This window comes from Colius striatus, chromosome 1 (genome assembly GCF_028858725.1).
Source record: "Colius striatus isolate bColStr4 chromosome 1, bColStr4.1.hap1, whole genome shotgun sequence".
Taxonomy (NCBI): Eukaryota; Metazoa; Chordata; class Aves; order Coliiformes; family Coliidae; genus Colius; species Colius striatus.
The window spans coordinates 63411825-63433805 of record NC_084759.1 but is presented as its reverse complement, the minus strand read 5'-3'; the positions used below and the strand labels follow the sequence as shown (position 1 = coordinate 63433805).

Here is a 21981-nt window from a genome sequence, read left to right as displayed (position 1 = left end):
ACTGGGGGAGGGGAGCGGTGGCCCTCTCGGCGACCGAGGGGGAGTCCACGGAGCTCCTCCCGCGCGATCCCGGCAGCGGCAGCGGCAGCAGCAGGAAGGGCAGGGCGGGGGCGGGGGCGTGGGCTGTGCCTGTGCCGGGGGGGCGGGGGCGGGCGGTTGGCGGGGGAGGGGCTGCTGCCGCCGCCGCCGCCGCCGGGCGCAGCAGGCTGAGGGGAGGTAGGGAGCGGAGCTGCTGCTGCCGCGGAGGGCCGGGGCCTTGGACACGTCCGGCGCGGAGCGGAGGAGGAGGAGGAGGAAAGGGAAGGGGGGGAGCCAGCCGCCCCCTCTCGGAGGACGCGGCCCGCATCCGCCCGGGAAAGGGCAGAGGGAAACGGAGGGGGGAGCGAGCGGGCGCCGCCGCCGAGGAGACAAAGAAGCGGAGCCCTCCTGAGCTGGGAGCCTCCCTGCTGCCTCCTGCCCCACTGCCCGTCGGCCGGCCGGAGGTAAGCGCGGCCGCGGACGGGCCGAGGAGGGGGCTGGGGCCCGCCGTAAACTTGTGGCGGCCGCGGGGGGCAGCCGGGGGGAAGGGCCGCCGGCAGCAGGGGGGAGGGGTGGGTGTCACCTGGGCAGTGGAGGCCCCGTCGCCGCTTTGGAGGAGGAGGGAGCCGGTACCTGCTGAGGAGGGGGGCTGGAAGCGGGGACGAGGGGGGGTGTGTGTGTGATTGTGTGCCACGTCCAGCTACGGGGGGGAGGGAGGCGGCTCCTCCTCATCCTCCCGAGTTGCCGCTTGTGAGTGCGTGTGTGACAGCCGCTGCTTTGTGCCACTCACCGTTCAGCCGGGAGGTAGTGGTGGGCTGGGATACTTCCCGCTCCTCTCTCTGCTCTGCGCCTAGCCCGGCCCGGCGGGCGAATGGAGGCGGCGTACGCGAGGGTCGCGGGGGCAGCCGGCGGGCCTGGCGGCGGGGGAAGGCGGGCAGCGCCGCCCGGCCGGAGCGCGGCGCAACCGGAAAGTTTCCCGGGCGGGAGCGCCCGCGGTGCGGTGCGGAGAGGGCGATCCCACTGGGCTGCGGCCGAGGGCATGGCCTCCCGGACTCCCTTCGCTTGCTCACTTTTTTTTTTCCTTCTTTATTATTTTTTTTCATTCCTGACTTTCGACTTAACCCCTCTGGCTTCAGCCCTCGTATTCTTGAGTGCGGTGCAAATATGCCCCTGGCCGATGCCAGTGTAGGGAAAAGATGTAAAGCTAAAAGAACTCATCCAACAAGGTAAAAATTGTACTTCGTGTACTGACTGCTCCTTAAAGCACATCCCTGGGTGTTTTGGGAGGAAAATGCCTTTAGTTTCCAAGTATTTTCATCCCGTTTTTAATTAAAAATGTGTCCACACCAATAGATATCCCTTGCTGGCAGGCTGAGCATTGTGGCCCACCTCAGATAAAGTTGTCAGATCGGGATTTAGGTTTGTAATTCAGATCTGACTTGTAGCTGGCTAATCGTGAGTACCTCTCGACTCTAGAACATCTCCAGCAGTTGTGTTTTGTTTATTTTTTTTATACAGTGAGTGTTGCCCTCTGCATGTACCCGAGTTATTCCATGTAGCATCTAACTCAAAACTGTCTTGTTCTTTTGTTACTTTAAAACTCGAACGCTGACTGAACCTCGGCAAGAATTTAAAGTGAACTGCGAATCTTCCCCTTGCTGTGAAGCAATATTTGTTTCTGAGGAACATACCGCTACTGTTGCAGCGGCTCAACATAGGAGAATTAGACTTGTCTTTCACTGAACGCAGTAGTGGCCTTTGTGAAAACAAATTTTCATGGCTTAACCACGCGTGGTTTTTATCATCGGGAGTTTGGACTGGTAACTTAATATGGAGGAATTTGAAAGGGCTCACTGGATAGGAGATTATGAAGAATTTCTGTTTGAAACTATTTGTTTTTGCCATTACCTTTTAGGCATCTGGAACAGCACCACGTAGATTATATTAATGATATTGTGTTTTCACATGTAGTAGTATAACTTCTGAAGTAAAATAATGTTGTTGCTTCTTAAAAATGCTATTTTCACAACTCTAGGAATTGAAAGCCTCTGACCTAAGTCAGTTTAAGCAGTTCAGCAGATAGTAACTGACTTGCTTCTTGAGACTTTGACACAAGATGTCACTTTTGGAAACAATGAATAAATGTAGCGATAAAAGGCAGTGTACCACAAAAAATCAAGACTGTAATTAGCAATTTTTTTTATATAGGCCATGAAACAGATACAGACTCGTTACAATGTTAGCTCACATTGCTGTCATCCTGTCATTGTAACATTAGCTGTTGTATTAGCCTCTTATCAGATGACATTTCTGATTGCTGTTATGATGTAGTGACACACAAAATTTGCCATATTTTTCCAAACCAAACAACAGGTAGTCTCCAGTTGTCTGGATGATCCTTTTTATTACGTCTTTGCTACTGAATGTATGATAAATTCCGAACTTCAGCCTTTGGCTTGTTACTGGAGTGGAAAGGGAAGTTCTTATCTTCTGGTACTCTCTTCTATAGTTTCCTAGCTAGGGGTGTGGGAGCATAAGGATATGTCATATATGTTGCCTTACATCAACTGTTGGCTAAATAAGAGGGACAAGGTCAGCAGCATCTGCTTATTTTCCAGCTTTTGTCTTTTGTACCTTGTGTTGCTGTTGATACTTTACTCCTTTGCACTGCTCCTGGCTTTCCTCCGTGGAAGCTATAACAGTAACAATTCAAAAAGTGATGCCCAGATAGCTTTGTTTAGTCGTGATCTTGAGCAGCAGCAAAACTACCTGGAGTGTCTGTTTTTCATGCTCCTTGAGCATAAAAACTGCTTTCAAGTTCATGGAGACAGATGCTGTATCAATTTATTTGCTTCAGGTTTGAAATCAAAACTGAGGCATCTTAGAATCTGAAGCATTTGATCTAGAAAATATTTCTTGTTTGCATCAAGGGACCAATGGTTTCTAAGCTGTGGGTATTCCCCCTCCCAGCCTTGTTCTGTATTTTGAGGAAGACGGATTGTTGTTGGGGAATGTGTGAAGGAGATTTTAAGTAGCTGAAGACTGTCCGTGAAACCAAATGCTTCCTTTGTTTCCATTAGTTTACTCAGACCCCGGGTAAGGTGCGGACCCTCATCACTGGACACTTTTCTTCCCTGAAGTAGGTCATCTGTTGTGTTAAAGAGGCAGAGAGTTGAGGCGCTTTGCAGGAAAGCTGCTTTCTATTCTACTGAAATAATAAACTTAAAAGCAATATGGTTTATCCTTGTATTTACTCAATAGACAGAAAAGTCGCAGAACAATAGTTTCCACAGAGTGAAAGTCAGTAGTCTTTATTAGTTCCTGGAGTGGAAGACCTTCAGAGAGAACCAGGGTGCTGTTTCTAACATGGGAAATAGCATTGTTTCTTCCTCCTAAAGCACGTGAGACAGGCCTGTACTGTTCATTTAACCAGTACATTGTTGTCCAGATGTCTGAAAAATGTATTATGTGAGATCCTGGTGATTTACACCTTTTGAAAAATAACTTTTCTGACTATTTTACTTGGCAAATTTGAGTGTCATCCCAGGAATCCTAAGCTCATATCTGTTTTAGGTAGTTCCATTTAACTTTTTCTTGCACATTCAATTAGGCCCAGTAGTTACTTCATAGTAACGGAGTTGTCGATGTTCTGCCCAATTAAACCACTGCTCTGTTCAGTGGTGGGTAAAGTAATTCTTTTGAGTGTTAAGTTGTTTTTTTTTTCTTGGGATAATCTTTTCTTCCCATCATAACTATTCTTAATTGTTTCATAAATGCTAATGAAATGAGCAAATTGGAAGTTCACTGAGATATGAAATACATATTTTTATATTCCATTAAACACATGTGACACAACAAATTAATTTTTTTCTCACCATTAATGAAGGGAGCTAGTATTTTAAACCCAGCATAAATAACTTTGTGTGCAGTGAGGTGGCCTGGCAGTGTGTTTTTTAAGCTTTGATAGAATATTGTATATTTTAAGAATTCAGGTGCAGAGGCATAAGTCTTGATTAGAGAATGGCATCCCATTGCATTTTAAATCACTGCAGCTATGCACAATAGCTCGATGTCAGTGAAGTTTTATAAATACTTGTGCTGAGAAAAACAGATGTTAGAGTGGAAACTCAGATGTGCTGGTACAGCCAGTGTATTTTCAAGTTGCAGAAACAATGTTGCTTTGAAGAGTTTTCCCTCTGTAGGTTTGCTGTGCTGGTTTTATCTAATTAACAAGTATTAACATGGTGACATGTAACTAATACTGATTATTCTGTGAAGCAGACAGTGGGGTAAACGTGCTGGGACTCCTGGTAGATACCTGAATTCTCAAAAATGTTGCTTCTCTTACAATCAGGACAGAATACAGATGCAAGTCATGTGCAATAGATATGCAAAAATGCGATTTTGATCTAGACTGAGTAAATTTTCCTCAATTCATCTAAGTTACTGATTGCAGAGTGCACACAACTATAGAAATAAGTGCAAAACCAGGTAGTAAGAAACATCACAGCTAGAGTAGAGCTGAAACTTTAGACAAAAGCTGATATATTCTCTGTGTTTACAAAACCAGGTAGTAACCACAACCTCCTTTTTCTTTAATAAAATGAAATATAAACTTTTTTTTAAGAAGATTTTTAAATAAAAAAAAAAGAAATATGGGTTAGATGGTAGCTCATTACCATCGTGTTTCACTAGGTTCTACTTTTTTGACAGGCAATGTGCTTTCTTCCTTTGTTGCTTCAGGAGGTGTGTAATGCATGGACCTTGGAAACAGTATGGGTGCTGTTTGCTGTGGTAGGGCTAGACTGTTTAGCCAAAATGAATCAATAAGAAAAACCAAATGAATAGGCCTTCAGATTATTACTTTGGTAGAAAGGCAGATTTTACTCCTCAGAGCTGTTTAAAGTTCCTGAGTTCTAGAAATGATCACAGTATTTCTGAGGGCCTTTATGAGAAGTGATGCAGGTGTCAAAGTGGGAACTGAAGCTCAGGGAGAGGTGAGCTCTTCCCAACAGAGGTGAACTGGGTTATGTTCTCTTATGGTGTGAGAAGCTGCATTTAGCTGAGTGCTGTCTTTCAGCCATCTTTTCCTACAGGTTATGCTGGATCAGCTCCCTGCAGGAGAGCAGGAGGAGGGTTAGTGAAAGCTAGTACTTTCTGCTCATGCTGGGATGAGATTCTGGGTTCTGCTGACAGTGCAGCATTTAAAGAAATTATGCTTTTTATTTGTAAGAAAATAAAAGTAATGTGTTTTAAAAAACATTAATACCTTTCTCTTCTGATTTAACTATCTTGTCCTTATTTTTAAAAATACATTAAACACGTTTGTAGAACTTTTCTTACAGAGTGAGAACAGATCTTTGCAGAGTGTGAAGGTTTAGAAAGGAATAATGGTGTTAATTATGCATACAAACTCTAAGTAAAATATATTGGGATTTTCTAACTTTTCCGTATCAAATTTAAGTTGGCTGAAACAATACTTTTCATATGCCTTTTAGGTTTTTAGTTAACTATATAGTAAAATAAAGCAGTTCATGAGTAGTCCCTTCACAGATTTCAGACAGAAGAAAAACATTGTCCTATCAAAACTTACTCTAAATATGGAGAATTAAATTGATGTATTACTCTGAATTTCTTTAGGGCATTCTAGGCTAATAAAACATTTAAAGGAACAGCAATAAATTAAGCCTCCTGTTTAGCAAACCCTGGCACTGATACTGAAGGAGAGGAGTCCTGAGTATTGATTGAACTGACCTCTTGGTTTTAATGCAATAGGAACACCCTCAGCAGAGTGTGGCTGCAAGGTTTTTCCTTCCTGTTCTTACAATATCAGTGTATTCATCACACTTGTCTTCCTCCACATCCATTGTGTATTGGACTTGTCTCTCTGTGCCATCCTGGGCTACTGCTGGTTCAAGGGAGTTGACTCTGTAGTTGACATCCTAATGATGTTTTGGATGACAACAAGGAAAAGTATTTTTCAACTTTCTAATGCAAAAGGAGTGATATGTGGCTGTATGATATGTTCTCGGGCTGAATTTTGATAGCTGTCATGACAGCAAATCACATGTTCATTTCTCTGAATGGATGGTGTCCCTCCAGACACACACAGAGTGTTATCAAATTTGACAGATCATGAATGATGACATGTCAAGGATTCTGGATTCCACCATAGGAGGCTTGGGCTGCTGCAAATGCATGCTGCCACCTGGCTTTGCAAAACTTACTAAAGGTTTTCTCTTTGTTTTGAGTTCAGGTGGAAAAGCAAGGGCCCTTGGGATTTTTGTTTGTTTTGTTTTAAAAAGATTTAATGTTTCTTGAGAATTTAATTTGTAATTTTAGATTGAGAGTTTTAAATCTTTTCTAAATAAGTAGGAAAGAAGAAAGGTAGTTGCGTGTTACAAGGTGTTTTAGATACTTTCAGTGTTTTTAGTAACAACTTCAGCAAAACCAGAAAGACAAGTGCTGAGTATTTTTTTAGGTTGAAAGTGGCCACTTTATTCACTGACTTTTTTCATCTTGTGTTAGTGTTATTAGTCAGTGGTAGTACAAACACCCCATGTTAGCTCTGCTGTGTGGAGACAGGAACAGGAGCTGACACCTGTATAGATGAGTTACGAACAGGGACAGTGGCACAGATGGTTTGTTTGGCTTATTTTTAGCCTTGGCTGTTGTTTATTCGTAAAGTTACAATTTCAGTTGAACAGCTGTTTCTGATTTAACCAGACTTGCAGAAGTCTTGTAAAGTTGGACAAAAAGCTGTAAATACTGATTTTTGCATGTTTTGTATGGGAATGTTACAGTCCTTCAGTATCTAGTGCTCTGGTAACTCTGACTCAGGTGGTCTGTGGACAGCAGTTTGACATGAGTGGTTGTTGTAGTTATTTATTTATTTATTTGGTGAATTATTAGCAGGTGGTCCTACTCTGGCAGGGGGGTTGGATTAGATGATCTTTCAATGTCCCTTCCAACCCTTAAGATTCTACAATTCTCTTTTTGTAACTTTGTGGTTTTAATTAAGAATATTTTTGTTCCAGTCGTAAAAGAAATTTGCCACAGCATATCTTGCTTAAATATATTTTCCTTCAGTCATTCTATGCTGAATACAAAAATATCTGTATGGCAGTTACATGTATAAAGACGTGTTTTTGTATCAAAAGTGTAAGCTGTTTAGAGTGTAAACATATTGGACTTCACCTTTCCCATCTTTCAGAAAAACAACTAAAAGAAAAATTAATGATCAATCTCCTTCCTTTACATTTTGAGATCTGTAGGCAATCTTTGTGTTAGTTCTGCAGGGATAATATAGGAATTATTATATTGTGGAGTATTCATAAATTCAGACTGTTTTGAATTCCATTTAATTCAAATAGAGATAGAAATTAATGCCAATATCCCAAATAATTAATGCTATAATAAGGGATCTGCCTTCCACTTGACACTGAATGACTTATGTTCTGTTACATCAAAAGACTTAAATCATTTTGAGCATTCAATATTAAAAATCTAGTTCATGAATATTAGAAATTTAATCAGATATCTCTGTAAGGACTGTGTGGATTGTATTGGGTTTGAACATGGGTAATAATAAAGCTTGTGTTTAGCACAAGTATCAAAATATGACACATCATTTTTATGAGCTCTGAGTCTCTTAAGGGATGCACGGGGAATCATAATGAACTAAAATGCTATAGACCTCCTATGACGGAAAACTATTAAAGTCAGTGTAATGTTATTGCGGCAATGCACGTGTTTTCTGCCGTTAGTCCTGTCTTGTAATACTGATGATTGTATTCCTTCAGGATCTTTTCCAGTTTTGCTGACGGGAGATGTTTATTTTGTAAAGATATTCCTTTTGTGTCTCTGGAACATCAGGAAGATGCAACATCTTGGCTTTGCCAAAATGTTTGTTCTTTGTTTTATATCCCAACTTTTCCCGCTGTGGCACTGTGCAAATACAAGCATGTGCTCAATACTTCTAGTGGTCCTACTGGAATGAACGTGTCTTATTTACTAAACACAAAGCTGAGCTGTAAGTACGTCTTTGTCAAAACAAGAACCACAATTACATCGCAGGTCAACTTTTTTAGCTATACATTCTTTAACTTGTCATGACATGGATGTTAAATTACACGTTGAACTTCTGCCTGAGGTATCACATAGACAGCTTATTTTTACATAGTCTACACCTCTACAATGTGTATTACGTTATTATATCAGCAATCCAATAAAGCCAGTGGGACCTCTAGTAGTCTAGCATTATTTAATGAATGATAACAGTGAGACATTAAGGAATAGGAGTGGATCAGCCAGTGCTTCACATATTACCTGCTTAAATTGATGCAAAAAAGGAACTTAGTTCCTCATGAGGAAAACAAGGAATTATTTAGTATGGTGTTTAATTTTAAAATATATAAACCTAGAGACCAGACTGTATGAAAGCAGAAAAAAAAGGGAAAAGAACCCAAAATACAATGAAAGAAAAGTTATTAAATGCATTGAGGGTTATAATGTTTTTTTTGAAGGACTTGAGGTTTAAAGTAAGTAATATATTAAGGCAAATCATTGAAGTATTTTTTAAAACTCCATCCTTTTTTAGCTTGAATACATTTTTTAATGGTGCAATTAGATAAAAGTCTAAAATAAAAGTCTTTCAGCTTGTCCTTGTGATTTACCTGTTCTGTTCTTTGATTTTTTTTTTTCTTTTGTTTTTCTTTCCAGATAGATAGTCTTAGTGGTGAAGTATTTGGTCATTTGAATTCCTTTGAGATAATGTGACATATTCGTGGTTAAAAGAAGATATCATACATAACTGCAGTCTGAATTAGTGGACGTTACCTTACTCTTCTGCAGCAATGGCATACATACTAATACTAAGTGCATGTAGCATTAGAAGCAGCTTGATATTCAGTAGATTATACTGTACTTGCTAAAAATGTTAAATGTTTTGTTCTTCAAAGACAGCAATCCTGAATCTGATATCAGTGAATCATGAATGCAGATGTAGAGAAAAGATGGTTTTTATGATGGTTGAGGTAGAGCACCTGTTGGTCTATGATCAAGTCACTAGTTACAGAAAAACCGAGGAGAGGTTTCTCTCTCTAGATAGATGGATAGATATAGATAGAACCTGGATCAGCAAGGTAATCATAATGATCTTAAATCCTTTTTCTTGTTCGTTTTTGAGAGATCAATTTGGCATTGCTAATTTCAGGGTTGTTTGCCAGTTTAGAAATATTTTTTTAATGCATGAACCGAGTGCATTGGCAAAGGAGCTGTAAGGAGGAGAAATGAGGGAAAGGATGAATGTCTCCCAGGTCTCCTGTGCTCCACAGCCATGTGGCGAGGTGTTGGTAAAAGTGAAGGGCAGGGCTTGGAAACTGCCAGGAGCTCAGAATCCAAGAAAATGCTGTATTAGCTTCAATCATGTCCAGTTCTGGGCTCTTCACTACAAGAAGGACATGGAGGTACTGGACTATGTCCAGAGACTGGCAATGAAGTTAGTGAAGGGTCTGGAGAACAAGTCTGATGAAGAGTGGCTGAGGGAACTGGGGATGCTTAACCCGGAGAAGAGGAAGCTGAGAGCATATGATCACTCTCTACAGCTACCTGAAGCAGAGTTGTAGTGAGATGAGGGTCAGTAGCTTCTCACCAGTGATGAATGATAGAACACAAGAAAATGGGCTCAAGTTTAGATTGGCTGTTAGGAAGAACTTTTTCACTGAGAAGGTTAATAAGCATTGGAACAGGCTGCCCAGGTAGATGGTGGAGTCACCATCCTTGGAGATATTCAAAAGATGTGTAGATGAAGTACTGAGGGACATAGTTTAATTTAGTGATGGGCTTGGCAGTGTGAGGTTAGTGGTTAGACATGGTGATCTTAAAGATCTTTTCCAACCATAATGATTCTACAATTCTATGTCTGCTGTCGGCTTTAACCCCAGCTAGGTGTAGGGGAAAGGAAGAGATGATGTTGCCTTTCAAGCTCTAACCTTCAGGCAGAGCCATCCTGCCTGCAGGTGATCTGTGCTATGTCTGCCTGGGCAGTGTTAGCAGCAGAGGCCTGTCACCTCCTTCTGCAGGGCCACTCTACCTGCCTGCTGCTGACCTGTGTGGTAGCAGCCCTTGGCTCTCCTTTCTGCCCTGTTTTCCTGGGACTGGCTTTTGGAATGTTAGGGGTGTGCCCAGCTTGCAGGACACCTTGGTTGCTATTAAGCAGATGGATTTTCAATGGATTATTTAAATTGCTGGCAGCATCCTTCTAAAATTGTTGTGTCAATGAAACGTAAGGAAGCCCCAACTCCCAAGAGCCTGACAACAATCAAAACCCAATAAGAATACTTGCACCTAGTATGGATGTTATTCATAGTTTTGGTAGTTCTGTAGAGATGGCTTTAGATTTTACTAGGGAAATACTATTTTATTTTACAAAGGCTAAAAAAATTTGACCTTCATTATAGACAAACCTTAATTTATTTGGCACATATCTTGATTGTTGTGTTGTCTAAGCAGACACCACCTCTGCTTTGTGGCTTTGTTAGTCTTTTTCCTCTTCCTTTTCCATTTTGCAGTGTTTTGTACATCATTAAGATTGGAAAAGCCTTGATTGCAAGTGTTTGAGTTGCTTGTAATCCATTCAGGATTTTTGTATTTTTGAACATCACTTTCATGAGGTTTTTGAAACAAGGACAGATCATCCACACTGCTGAACCCTTGCATACAACATTTCTGTATAATTGTTTCAAAATTTCTTCCTTGGATATGTTCTGGCATTGCATTACAGTATTGGAGTGGTCTCCCACATGTTTCAGTCAATAAATATCTTTAACTAAATAAAATGAAGCATTGAGAAAAGTTGTGAGTGAATGTTTTACATTGTTTTTTATTGTTTTCAGTGCAATTGTTTAAGATATTGTAAGTGTACGGAATGCAAAAATGAGTGTGTAACCTTCCTGTGAAAGAGTCTACGTTCCTGCATCTGCTGCATGGGAGTGATCATCATATAGTGTCTTGAATCATGTAGCCCAATGCTCTAATCCCTCTTTGAAAGCATCCAGTCTATGTCCTTCCCCCTATCTCCCTTCTGATCCTTTTGCAGTACCAGAAGAGCATGGGTCATTGACTTAGAAATAACACATCTTTTGACTAATTCACTTTTTCCAAGAGTCTTAGAGGCTGTCAGGTAGCTGAATGGCATTCAGCTACTGTGTTATGAAGCCCCTTGTCTAACAGTCTACTGTTAAAGTTGCCGTGGAGGCTATTACTCTTGTATTCTTCGTGTCAAGAGAGTCTTTCCATTAAATTAACAGCTGTAAACATGATTTGAATGAAGGTATTTTGTTCTTGTTTTGTTGTGTCACTATTCAAAGCATGTAGTTGCGCAGGAGTCACAGAAATGAGGTTGTCTGCTTCTCTGCTCGGACTGGGACTAAGTACACAGTGCTTTAAAGGTTATTCTGTTGAGTATTGTGTTTTCATTTTCTACCTACATATGTATGTATGCATACCCACAACCTGGTACTTGGGGATGATTCCTTTAATCTGAACTGAATCTGTGAACGTCACTGTAGTCCAAATTGTGTAAAGTTTACTGGTGTGAACTAGCTTTGGACCATACTTTCCTTCCCTGTACAGCATCCTCCTCTTTGCTTATCTACTCTAGTATGGAAAAGGGAGGCCTACCATATTGAGGAACGAATGATGCAGTTCAGCACTGGATCTCAGTGTGATAGGGAGCTGGGGGACAGCAGAAGCAATATTTTGTCTTTTTTTTTTTTTTTTTTCTCTTTTCCAATAGCTGGATATTCTCTCTTTAGTAATATTTTTTCCAGAGCATTGCTGTTATGAACAGTCTCTGTTCTTCTGTACGGAAATGCAGCCTGGGGTTTTCAGCTTGTAGATGTGTGTATAATATAATTTGTCACAGTTGGTGATTCTGAGGCTTTTATAGGCAACAACAATCTGGAACTTTTAAATTCCTAGGGGTAGGTAAAGGAAAGTGAGTTGTAGAATAGAAATCCTGAGTTCAAGGAGAGTTAGACGAGAGGCATGATCTAAAGCTAGTAGTGTTGAATGTGTAGGTAGCTTTTAGAAAAAGTTTCATTTGGGCTTCTAAGATTGTTTTGTTGTTTTTTTTTCTTTGAAGTTGATTATATTTTGGGTTTTTTTGTGCCTAGCAGATCTTGCTGCAAAATGGACACAATGCAGGTTGCTGAGTCATTGACCCTTGTAATCAACAATTTCTCTATCTTCAGCTTGTTTAGCTTCATACCAAGAAGCAATAGAAAAATGATTTTTATATAAAATCACTAGGTGAATAAACTTGTTCAAGAAGGAAGAGTTTTAATTTTTCTCTGGTGTGTCTAATTTTTTATCATTATGTGTGGACTTACAGAATGTGCTCAGCTGAGATTGATCACTGGTGTGTGAAATGACCAAATTATAACAATGGAGAGTTTTCTGAGGTGGGTAATATATTTTCATATGTAGCTTCCAGCAATGAGTTTAATACACTGAAGGCCACATTTTCAATGCTTCTGTTATTGAAATGTAGTGCTCTGATCGTTTTTCTGCTGAACTTCAATTTAGAGCTTCATCTGGAAAACATCCAAGGAAAAAAAGCATCAAAGCAAAATAATAAGAATTGTCTCGGAATGCAGGAAGAGCTTTAAGTATAAAATTAAAATATGCAGTAAGAGCTTAAAAAAGTGCATGAATCTGTAAGTAAGAAAGGAAAGTTGCTTTACTGGCACATACCTTAAAGTTGTAGTAGTTTGCCAACCTTGGGTACAGGAAGTAAACTTTTATGTTCTTTGTAGCTTCATTTCCCAGATTGAATCTTTTTGTTTTTGTTTCAGCTAAAGGTTTGTTACTGTTTTATTTGTAGATCCCCAAGGAGGGTATTAGTGCCTGCAGAGCTCTGGTTTGGTTCTCTGCTCCACTTCAAAGCCACCAGGTGAATTCTTCCAAATATTTAATCAACTGAGTTGTTACACTCAAGCCACTTATGAATATGTTTAGTTATCTTTTCTGAGGCTTAGATTTTGGACTTTGTCAAGAAAGACATATATGTGAAGAAGAAAACCGTGATTGGAAGAACTGTGTGCATCAGTTCTTCTCTTTAGCATTTTGGCTGTGACAATATAAGAATTGTTGATTTAAATACTTTTGTCCACTTAAGATAGTTTTTTTAGGATCTGGACATATCCTAGATTGCTGTACTAGAGCTAGCTAGGCTAGTATCCTGACATCGGCAGTGCTTGTTCACTTTTGCTTCAAAGGAAGGAAATATCACAGACTTAAACTTCATCATAACAAGAAGACAATCTACCTGGTTATGATATAAATGTGTTCATTATTATGTGTTAATCTGCAATCAAAACTTTTTAAACACAATCACACAGATTCATAGAATGGTAGGAGCTGGAAGAGACCTCTAAATTTTTGTCTTCTATCCTTTTGTAGTTACATTACAAAGTCTTAGTGTAGTCAATTACTAGTGACTTACTGCCTTCCCAGGAGCTAACCTGGGTGATGGCAGCAATAAAACATGGGGTCTCCTATATGACCACCTATATGTAGTTACAGCTGTTGCTGTTGCCAGTGTGGTAATAGCAATGTGAGGGTGGTAGAGTGTGTGTGACTTCAATAGCTGACTTAGTCTGATTTCTAGACCTAGATTTGAGAATATGATTACAGTTGAATTTCCAACTTGATGGCCAGTATGTTTTCTTGTGAGAATAATTAACAAATATAGAAAGCTCTGTAATGTGCAGGTTTTCTAGAGTTTTTGTTTGGTTTTACTCTGCCTTGCAATGAATATTTAAGTGTTCAGGAAATTTTATTACACTTTTATCTGACTGCTGGTCACAGTAAAATTTTGCTGTAGCATGTGAAAGCAGCTTTGCATCCCACTCACAAGTTCAGTATACTTAAAAAGTCCCAGTTATTGACTGGGGGCCAGTGGGGGGAAGATCTGCTCATCAATCTGAATCTTAGTAAATGTGGGGGATTTTCTTCACTTCTCTTATTACAGAGGACTCTTATGCTTGCTTTAGTTTCTACGTTGTCTTTCCAGCACAGCCCACACATTTTTCTTGCTTTTCTTGGGGTAGCTTCCTTAGATAGCAACACAAGCGGCTGGCAGCTCTGTGCTTGTTACTCCTGGGGAAAAAAGCCCTGGCTTTCTCAAAGCCGGCTGCCTCTAGCAACAATGAGCAGATGGATACACTGTCATTGTTAGGAGATGTGAGTGGCAGATATGTGGTAGTCTTGTCTCTGGATGGCTGAAACACTCATCAGCTGGAGCAGCTGCATGGATCTTGGTCTTGGATGAACATGATTGATTAGTGTAGTGGAACAATGTCTGTACTATGTTAAATATCCCAGTTGCTACTGCCATTAAGTTGGGGGTTTTTAGGTGTTTGCAAGTATTCTTTCCCAATCAGGGTGGAAATGTGCTTGATTCTGTGCCTTATGCATAGAAACTGTGCAGTAGTTCTGGATTAGATTCAAACTACAGAATTACCCGTACTTCCTTGCTGTCTGTATAATCACCTCCCCGTTCCGGATAGATACTGTACACACACGGTCTCCAAAACAAATCTTACTATGGAATATGCACATAGGAAGTTCAGAGACTCTAGGATCCACCCTTCTGGAGTAACTCTTTTTTTCCTTGACTTCTGTGTATGTTTCAAAACAAAGTATCACTCCCACAGCAGTTCTTAACAGCAAGTAATAACTGTCCACAATTTTCTTCCTTGGGGTAAAAAGATATGTGCTTAAGATAACTTAGTTTCAAGAGGCAACATGAGGAGAAAAGAGAGGGAGGTAAAGGTGAGTGTGCCATCAAAAAGTGAATGATTCTTTGTATCTATGTTGGAACATACCATGGTCTGTGATTCCAGCCTTGACAGAAAAGAAAGAGCAAGGACGAAAGTTGTTCCAGTCATGTAATGTCGTCAGAAAAAAGATCATTTCATCACAGATTGCAAGTAGTGGAGAGTAGAAATTGTAGTAGAATGATAAATTAGTTTCTTTCTACCTACAACACAAGACTTGCTCATTTTGGCAACAGCAAGATGTTTAGCTCAGCTCTGCCAATTTTTTTTCGAAATCTTACTCTTATGTCAGCCAGTGGGAGAGCCTTAGTTCTTTTTCATGTTTTTTTGTTTTGTCTTTTTTTAAAATCTGTTTGCTAATTGCTCTGTTATTTTTTTGAATGTAGCTTCATAATATGCACCATTAAACTTTGTATGCAGGGATGGGAAGAAGTAATTATTTCTTCTTCAGTTGGTTCACACTGAAATAGCCGTAAAACTCTTAATCCTGATTCTCCGCTGTTTTGCAGCTTGTAAATCACTTACTTAGTGCTCCAAGTGCAATGTGTTTGCATAATTCTAGTATTGATGTTGATGTATTATTTCTACTTCAGTCTCACTTAAGGCAAGTGTAAATAACTTTACAGAGTTGCAAAACAGTAGGGAAATAAGCCTCCACAAGCTAAGGCATTGGATTTATTTTCTGGGGTAAATGAAGAGGTTCTTTGAAGACTGATCAAAGACTAGGCTCTCCAGTTGTGCATAGTGTAAAACTAGTGATGTTTGAGCAGAATCTGTTGGCTTCCAGGAGTTTTGTGGGTTTTGGTTTAGGCTTTTGGTGGTGTTTTTTGGGTGGTTTTTTTGTTTAGTTTTTTTTTTTACTTTATATCTCTAGAACCCATATTCAGCATATTTCTGGAAATGACAAATGCACTGCCATATGGCACGCCAGATTTCAAGCCACTCTGAGGTGTAAGTGTGAATTTTAGAGTGCCTGGAAGAAATGAATGAAACTGCATTCTCAATTTTATCTGTTGCTGAGCTCTGTAGGCAGAGTGAAGGCTTTGAAGTGAATTCTACTGGAGGGATTGCATGCTTATTTCTGAGCTGCTGTCCTAATGCAGCAAGGTGTAGACATAATTTATGTTTCAAAATACGCACTGATTTCAGCAGGACTGTTGGTTTATGTGCTGTTGCGTTTATTCTGGGAGATGCGAAGAAATACTGAGTATCCTTTTGCTACTGACAATGCTGTTACCATATTCAATCCTTCATTTCCAACCCTTTTTGTGCCTAAACCTCTCTTTCAGGCTTTCATGCCTGAACTTCATTCTTACCTATTGTTGCACTGTTATTTTTATATATGCTCTGTCTCCTTAAAAGGCTCCATATTGATTGTACTTCATGGGTAGATTTCTTAAGCTTTTGCTGGTTAGTAAAAGCTGAGGAAGCATTACTGGAGATATTTGTACCAGGGTTATTTTTATTCCTGGAGACTCTATAAAAACTTTTTTAAATGTGGAAAAGATGTTTGGGGAATTTGTGTCAGGTTTTGGTTAGGAAAAACATCTCCTCCTTGTGAAGGACAAACTAATAAGATAGTTCCTTATTACGATTAGTTGTGTACATGAATTATGTTAATTTTCTTCAGATTCAAAGACAATGTATTTTAAATTTTTCTTTATATAGAAAGAGAGGGGTAAAAACTTACTTGAGAGAGGTAATTTGAATGATTAATATTTTGCCATGATAGTTGCTTGGCTGGTAGAATTTGTTAAAATTAATTCTGTCTTCCTGTAGCAATAAGAGAGAGTTCACAGGGGAAATCATGTTACTCTACTAAATCTTTTCCCCATTTTTTTCTTTTAAAAAGTGTTGTACCTTGATACAGTAATTGTTCACAACCGCTCCAACCCACAGCCCTTATGCTCTTTAAGAAAATCCAAGGCTTTTGATAGATCATGTTAGGTCATCTCCATAGTTCAATTCAATTGCCATGTGCCAGTTAATTGCCATTTCTGACCTTGAATGGAAGCGTATGTTTTGACTTCAGTTGCAATAAAAATGTGATGGTGAAGGGATGGTATTCAGTGATATAAAGCAGCAGTTTTACATGTGGTTATAATTACTGACAATTCTGTTGTCCTTAGTCACACAGCTTTCTGGTGGAAAAATGTCTTCCTTATTCCTGGAAAATACTGATTCATTAGGACTATATTGATTAAAAAATCAGTTCAGTGTGGATGGATCTTCTGATGAGATTCAAGAAGCAGGAAGCTGTAGTTCTCACCAGTGGCAGACAAAAGGACTATAAGCTGGGGTTGAGATCTGGGTGTGCATGTTTCTGACCTGGGCCACAGGGCATCTCTCCCTACTTAGATATTGTGGTAATGAGCATGAATGGACACATTGAGGTGGGGGTTCAGTGCTGAGAACATGTTCTTTTTTTTGGGAGGGCAATGGGTAACTGTGAAAATTCAGAGATTTCTAAGAGAGGAAGACTATATCTTTCTTTTTCTCTGAATGACTCTCTTTTAAAACAAAACAAAACATGAAATTAGTCTTTCTGAAGGGAAGGATTTTTTTAAATAATTTAGGGAAAACTTTAATACAGAATTTCAGTTCATATCTGTATTCCACTTAAAGACTTCTGGAGTGTAAATTAAAAAAACCTCAACAGTAATGAGATATAGTTCTTTGCTCTGGAAATTCTGTGACACTGTATGTACTCCATGTTATGTTTATTTGAGATCAAGAATTTGGCATTTCTGAAATGCAACTTTGCAGGGGAGGTTTGGTAGAAATAAAATAAGACATTTTAGAGTTTTTAGCTTTATCTGTTTTACAAACAAAACAATTTTTAAGTATAGTGTTCTGTGCTGGAATGGTAATGCAATTATCAAATTTCCATCTGTATAGAAATTGGTTTTGAAGTGGTTTAAGAGGAATATTATTACATTATGGATTTGTTACTTAGGCCACTCTCTTCATAGTTTGAAAACTTTTCTCTGGCATTTTCATAAATGCTGTGTGTAGTCACATCTTTAAAGAAACTGAAAATGAGCACATAGTCAGACACTTAAAGAATCCCTGTATACTGAACCTTTTCATCTTGTGTCTTTGACTTGAATTGGAATTAAACCCAAAAATCTCCACAATTCTTCACTTTCTGAAAGACTGGCTCAGATTCATTAGTGTTTTATTTTATCTTTCAGGATTAGAGTTTAAGCTGTCAAATAAACCTCAACTAAAAACTGAAATCTTGTGTAATATTCAGTGTTAAGGTGGTCTGCTTTTGCTTTCTTGACTATAAATTCCTTAAGTATATTATCTCTAAAATTTCAGTGCACCAAAAGGCTGTCTGCACCTAGACTATTCGTAGCCAACCCTTATTTTCTGTCAAATTGTTCTGAATACTTGAAAAAAAGTATTAGAATTACTGGCTATTTGACATCAGATTAGTTAAGAAAACTAAACGCCACATAGCTCTTCTTTGTCTTTCCTTCCCTGTCTGTGTAGGGAATTGCTAATTGCATAAAATCTTTCTGCATCTCTTTCAGTGTTGTTCCTCTTGTCCTATTTCTTCCTCTGCTTTTGCACTGCTTGACCTTCTCATGTGGGTTATCGTACCTGCCTCCCACTCCACATTGTATGCAAGGCATGGAGTCTTTATCAGCCACTTACTAAACACTACATTTTCTATCCAAGCTCTTGTTTTCAAGACATCAGTGAGGAACAATTTGGCAGAGCTCTCTGCGATGAAGTTAAGTTGTGATTCTGTACTCATCCAAGCTGTAATCTAGATACTGCAAGTAATGGCAGTAATGAAAATATGATAGCATGGTCTTGCAACTATGATTAAATCCCTGGTAGATTTATACTGTCATTTACACTTTGGTACTGTTTGGAGAAGCTTTGTAGACCTGAAGCAGAACTTGCACTGCCCTCAGGCCATCGATTTACACATACTTTGAGTTTTGCAAGTTTTCTTTGAAAATGTGGGGGAGGTTATTTTTGTGTTTTGTTTTGAGGGTTTTTTTTCCTTAGTGAAGAGTTGTTTTGTAACATTTGGTGGTAATTAGCCTGAGTCAGTCTTTTGAGTTGTGGGGGAGATCCTGTCTTGCTAAGAAATCCTATGTTTGATTTTTGAGAATATCACAGTCTCATTCTACTTTTCAGTAAAGCTTCTGTATAGGTAAACAAGATGCCTTCAGAGTGTGCAAAGCTGTATATATTAGTCTGATGGCCTATTCTTTAATTTGACATCATAAATTTGACTAACATATGCCAAGAACTTGTTAAAGCTGATATTTGTATTGGATTACCTACTTTTCTGCTTGCAAGTATAACTCTTCTTCAAGCAGCAGGTCCAGACAGTCCTCCTGCCTCTCAGCTCTGGGGAGAGCTTGATAGGAAAGAGAAGTTTTTTGCCTGTGGGCATATTAAAAAGCTGGAAGAAATAGTACTACCCTCCTTTGAGGTGATCCTTCCTTCAAGAAGCTGAAGCTTTATTCAAACAGAAGGCATTTTTGCTGTGCAACAGCATTGTTTGGTTTTCAGACCCAGTATGCTCATCTGAAGCTCTCTCATCAGGTTATATTCTGCATAAAAGAGGAGTCATGTTTCTGTGGTGAAGCCAGCTAGCTTTTGAGGTGGCAAATCTAAAACTGGCTTCTGAAATGTGAGTTATTCAAAGTGTGTAATATTTAGCTTTAGAGTTTATAAGTGTAGCACTATGTACTTCAAAGCTCCATTACTGATAAGTAATAGACCTAGAAAACGTGTGGTAGGGAATTTTGGTGGATAAGCACTCTGCAGGGTTGCTTTTCTCCATGTCCTCTGTTTCCTTTATGTCTTGCAAAGTGAGATAGTAATCAGCCTGTAGTAGAAATAGGTAGGCCTGACTTGCTTTGTTCTGTGTGTATTTGAAACTATGAATGTTGCTGAATCCTTCTTGAGATCATCAACATAGTTGTCAGCAAGAAAGGGTAAGGTAATTCTAGATGAACAAGTCTGCACATGTAAAGTTACCACAAATTAGTAAAATGTAAGGTGAGAATCTTTTTGACAAAGGAATGAATTGATGGTGTACCCTATAAGGGGATCAGAACCAGTACTAGGTGATGCATCATGCTTTTTGTCCTTGATATTGTTTCATCTTGGTATGTTTATTTCTGACTCTTGGACTATCACCAGAATTTTGAATCCTGTTGGCAGAGGGTATCAGTTCCTGGATGGATATTTTTTTAAAATAATATTTTTACTACCATATGTCAAATGTGTTAAGAGCTTGAAGTGTGTTACATTGCTTTCTTAAGGTACCTAGTGCTGCTAGAAATACAGTAGCTATAATTTAAGCACTTGACACATTGGTAGTCTGTATTTAGGGTCTAGTTTTGAAAAGTCTTGATTTTTACTGGGAACTGTTACTTTGTATTTGTCAAGAAAAAAGCGATCATGGCACCTGTGATATTACTGTTTTAAATGGAAGGTTGCTATAACTGATTTTTCAAAAAAAAAATCGTGTGTATGCTTTAGCAATCAACAGTGGGTTTCTGAGACTGTTACTCTTAGGTTTCGTGGCACTAGGCTTTGTGTTTTGAAGCATGTGGGATGTTTGTGCTCTTTTGCAGCTTGAGAAGTGTTAACTTTCCTAGAGGGATAAGTTCTTGTTATAGGATCCACAGTTGCCATTGTAGCTTACTGAAAAGAACAGTAAAATACAACAAAAACAAATGTAATTAAAATCCTCTAGAATGGAGAGGAAATTGTTCTGCCACATGGAAAGTAAACCAAAATTTTCAAAATTATAGAAGTATGCAAGTGTGGTGTAGTGTTTTCAGTTCTTTATTAACTTTAAAAACTAAAATATTATAGTCTTAGCTTTATTTTTGGGCAGATATTTGGATCATGAAGCTGACATCTTCTGGTTCCTATGTGACTTGATCTAGGTGGACCTGCTTTGGCAGGGGGGTTGGACCAGGTGGTCTCTAAAGATCCCTTCCAATCCCTACTATTCTATGATTCTATGATATTTTTGTAAATGAAGCTTACTTTCCTTAAGGTTTGTTATATTGCTCAAAGTTTCAGGCAGACTTAATTCAGGATCTGTGGTCTTTGCCTTTTATTGTTTCCAACGGTGTCCTGCCTATAATTTTATATAAAAGATGAAGGTAAATGAGAAGGACTTAAATTGAAGCAAAAGATAGGCAAAGCAGAGGGGAAGGCATTTTAAGAAGCACACAGAAAAAAGTGCATGGAAATACACTAGAAAAGATCATGTGATTGATTAATAAGCATGGAAAAATGCCTCTGCCTTTTGTTTCCTTTTCTAGCAAAAAAAAAAAAAATCAATCATGTTACTGTCTTTATAATCTCTCCTCCCTGCAGAGAAAACTCCAGCCCAGTTCTTCTAATTGCAGAATTGGAGCACAAACCTTGAAATAACTTAATTACCCTCCCTTCCTCCCTATCAGCATTCTTCAATCTGGAATTCATCTGTTTCTCATGATTTCACTGACTAAGTGGTAGGCACTTAAAGGATGAAATTTCATAAAATTATAACTTTTTTATTTTTAATGGAATGACTGAAATCTTTTAAAGTCTGTTCTGGAAACTCTGAATCTTTCTGTCTAGCAACAAAGTGTCTGAGGGATATGTTTGAAAGTAGACAGCATATATTTTCCTGGCTTTTGTTTTTAAACAACAGATCATGTGTTTAAATGTCAGCATGACATTTTGATTTCTAGCCTGAATGAGGAAGACGATTTGTTCAGGTCAGCTATTAAGAAACATCTATTCAACAAGGCTCTTATGCATCCCTCAGAGAGAGCTTTGATGATGGTGACCCCCTTACTACAAATGAGGGATTTTGTGTTTGTTTTCTTTGTTTTTTATACATTCCCAAAAGAATGGGCTGACCTAGACATCTATAAACACTAGTTGCTGGGTAGCGAGACAAGCTTGGAAAATACTATCATGAAGGTAGAGGGGTACATGATTATAATATATCCATAAATTAACTCCACAGAAATGATGAAGTATTTGGAGCTTCTGAAAGTTAGGCAAATTATACTTTGCAATATTTAGCACTTTTTATGTCCAGATAAAATAAGAGCTTGTCGGAAAATACCATCAGTGC

The 21981-nt window shown here is 39.0% G+C and overlaps 1 protein-coding gene across 1 annotated transcript in view; it reads left to right on the top strand.

Moving 5' to 3' along the window:
- The first annotated feature begins 205 nt into the window (after nt 1-205).
- Nucleotides 206-21981, top strand: part of NCK2 (NCK adaptor protein 2) — a 90632-nt gene continuing 68856 nt past the window's right edge. Inside the window, exon 1 of the mRNA XM_061997343.1 lies at nt 206-482. The gene's annotated coding sequence lies outside the window, so the exon portion shown is untranslated. The remainder of the gene's footprint in view (nt 483-21981) is intronic.